Source organism: Trachypithecus francoisi, unplaced genomic scaffold (assembly GCF_009764315.1).
Source record: "Trachypithecus francoisi isolate TF-2019V2 unplaced genomic scaffold, Tfra_2.0 Lachesis_group2, whole genome shotgun sequence".
NCBI lineage: Eukaryota > Metazoa > Chordata > Mammalia > Primates > Cercopithecidae > Trachypithecus > Trachypithecus francoisi.
In genome coordinates, this window is record NW_022681465.1 from 82571593 (window position 1) to 82575165 (window position 3573).

Consider the following 3573-nt stretch of genomic DNA (forward strand, 5'->3'; position numbering starts at 1 on the left):
GGTTTAAAGATGGAAGGAAATGAACAGACAGTACTGGCTGTGAATGTAAAAGGTATCAAGAGGGAGCTCATGGTGATCAAATTGTCTGGTGTCTTGATTATGGCTGTGGTTACAAGAATCTAAGCATGTGATAAAATGGCATAAACCTATACATACACATTTTACCAGCATCAATTTCTAGAGGTCTGAGAGACTTCGGAGTTTGAAATTTGGCCTTCCTTTAGGACAAGCACTGCCACCAGATAATTTCTTGAGTGTTCTTTCAGAATTATCACCCCTCCTTTTTTAAGAAATGAACTGAACTGAGGTTTCAGAACATGTGCATCATTGCCTTAATTAAAATAAAACAGAAAATCCAAGAGTGCTTCTGATGATTACCATGTTTGGCTCCATTTCTTCCATAATATTAGTTCTCTTTCTAATTAAAGGTTGACCTTAATGATCAGTCTGAAGATAGCTGGAGCATGGTATTAGTGCATTTATCTCAAACTTCTGTTAAAGTCAGAGTATAAGATAATGGTTAGACAACACAGCACATTTTCCTTTATGTTCCCAGGGATAATTTTTGTTATTTACTCTTAGGACATTTAATGTGTACATTCTTCCATCCCTCTCCAAAGCTACCTGGGGCTGCATAATTGACTATAAAGTAGTCCCAAGCTAAAGATGTTGCTCTACCAGCGTAAGAAGGATGTTTCTGACTCACTTGCTGATGATTCAGGTTAATTTGGTATTTAGACCATTAGTTTTCTCAATTTTTAAAGTGTTCTTTTTGTGACAAGTATGTTTAGCGGATAAGGAAATTTTGTTGTTGCTGTTGTGAAAAGTATGATCAGGTATATACAGTATCAGTAAAGAAATATAAAACTAGCTCTTGACAATTCTACTACTGCACTGTGTTGTGAGAAGTACATGGAAAGAATAATTGTATTCAGTATTACAGAGTCCAAAATTCTAAGGGAATTTGTACTTTTTCTCAGTGAGATATTGCAAATGTTTAGGTAACAAAGTGGCTGGTATTAGGGGTCAGTTAAAAGGACAGTGGGATATTGGGAAGAACACAGATTGAAGGTCAAGAAAGCTAGAATCAAATCTCAGTTCTTCCCATTTTAATGGACAAGTCACTTAATCTCTCTGTGTCTCATTTTTCTCTGTGTTTCATTTGTAGACTGTAGATAATACCCATTTATGATGAAATATATTGGTAAGTCTCACTAGGAGTGGATCTTGCTTTTACTGGGTAAGAGGATGTTTTTAAGCTTGTATTTATTTTATCATTTCTCATTAAAAAATATAAATAGCTTTTACAAAATCAACAATAAAAACAAAGTTAGAAATCTTCTTTAATTTGGCATAATGTATGATTCATCAACATTGGCTGCTATTAATATACCAATCAGTGAAAATGTTCCAAGTTTGATGTTGCTCAATAGATAAGCTAAAACCTGTAAGCCCTCACAAGAATCTGTATTTACAAACAGATGCACCTACCTCTTAAATCAATCAGTTTCTAACAAAGTATTGTTTATATGTTTCATGCAAATTGGTTTGAAGTGTTGCTTAGACAATCTTATTATATTTAAGAATAAAAACTTCCATCAAGAAATTGTGCAAAGAAAATGGACACACCAGCTGGATAAATCTATCATGTGCAGGGGGGAATAGGGGAGGCAAGCACTTTTAATTAGCTGAGTGAATGCAGTTTGCTGAACACAGAAAGCACAGCCTTAGTCATATTAAAATGTGCCTAATTTTCTGTGAAAAAGTCCCATCTGAACAGGCCTGACCACAGTCAATCATACTAAAAGCCACTGGTGCTTAATTTGATTTACCAATATAAAATGCAAATTAGGTTATTAAGTGGAGTGGCAGACAGAGTAGGGCCCCTTTCAAACCATCAAGTTAAATGCAAGCAGACAGCAAACTGGCTGTGCAAAGAAAATTTTAGCATATTCGTTTGATTAGTGCTACAAAAATTTAATTAGGTTGGCTAATTACTTGACAAATTGCTCTACACGAGAGAAAAGGCAGAGGAGTTTTTTTTTTTCTTTTTTCATTGCAAATATCCTGTGTGTATTTTAGCCCAAATGCTATCTGCCAATTTGCAAAAGCCTTATTAAATGAATGGAAGACGGTCCCCAATAATAGCAAATTGTATAATGCATATAATTAGACAAGGCCCACACTCTACCCATATGTCCATACTCTATCATAGTTTAAAATACTTAACACAGTATTTATGTGTAGCTATTGTCAAAACAGATTATTGCAAAGCAGTCAGTTCTTAAGAAAGTATTGTGCATGATATAGAAAATAGACGTTTGTGACATTCCTACCTCCCAGAAGAGTTTGTTTGTTAACTAGTACATGAAGCAGTAGTGACATGCTAAAGTTTGTCATCACAGAACGGACCAGTCAGCCAAACCATGGATGAATGAGGCCAAGGCTAAGATGGAGTAGAGAAAATTGTCTCCTTGTGATACATTCTAAATGTAAAGCTATTAATTTACAATTAGAGTTACTGACATTTCATAAAACAAAATTTATTTTTTCAAAAGCTATTCAAAGTGAAACAATTTCTTTAGAAAAAGGATGTTTATATCAATATTCAAGAGAATAAGATAGATTTCATATAATCACAGTATTATTTGGAGCCTTCTACAATTTTTTCAGATACATTATTTGGTTTTCATTGATTTTCAACAGAACTAGTGAGCCTGTTCTAACTCAAGCCCTGTGATTTTACAAAGCGACAACCACTTTGCCTGTCCAAGTGGAAAAACTAAGTATCATATTTTATAAACATGCTTTGCAGTTAGTAATTAGATACTCTATTTAACCTGTTCTAAAGCAACATCTTATGAAAGTTTGAACTGTAAGAACTATTTGCGGAACCATCATTTATGCAGGCTGCATTACTTTTTTACAATCAGAATCTGCTCTGTTAGTTTAGAACTCAGCTATAGTTACACTGGACAGTGCAGATGCACTTAGGATTTTATGTAACACCCTTATCATTACTGCCATTTTATCTTAACTTGCCTCTTTTACTCTTTTTAGATTCACAATCATTGCCAAAAATAGACTAAAAATTTGTTGAGATTATGATAGAATGTGGATTATGTAGACAATTTTACTTGTATAAAGTCCTGAGATAAAGTTGTGGCCTCCTGAGCAAATATTTGGCCATGAATTGCTGACATTATATTTGAAGACATTGAGGATGTCATACATAGATTCTATAAACACAGAAAGTGCAAAATTTAGTGACAAAGTATTATATTTTAATATAAGAATAATATCAATCACGAGGTTTTTTTTTTTTCTTTAATGTATTGATTATCTTTACTCCCTCCCCTGTCATTTATTTTTAATTTGATAAACTGACTAGTATTTAAAAAATTTAGGCTGGGCACAGTGGCTGACGCCTGTAATCCTAGCACTTTGGGAGGCTGAGGCGGGCGGATCACAAGGTCAGGAGATCAAGACCATCCTGGATAACATGGTGAAACCCGTCTCCACTAAAAAATACAACAAATTAGCCAGGCGTGGCGGCGGGCACCTGTAGTCCCA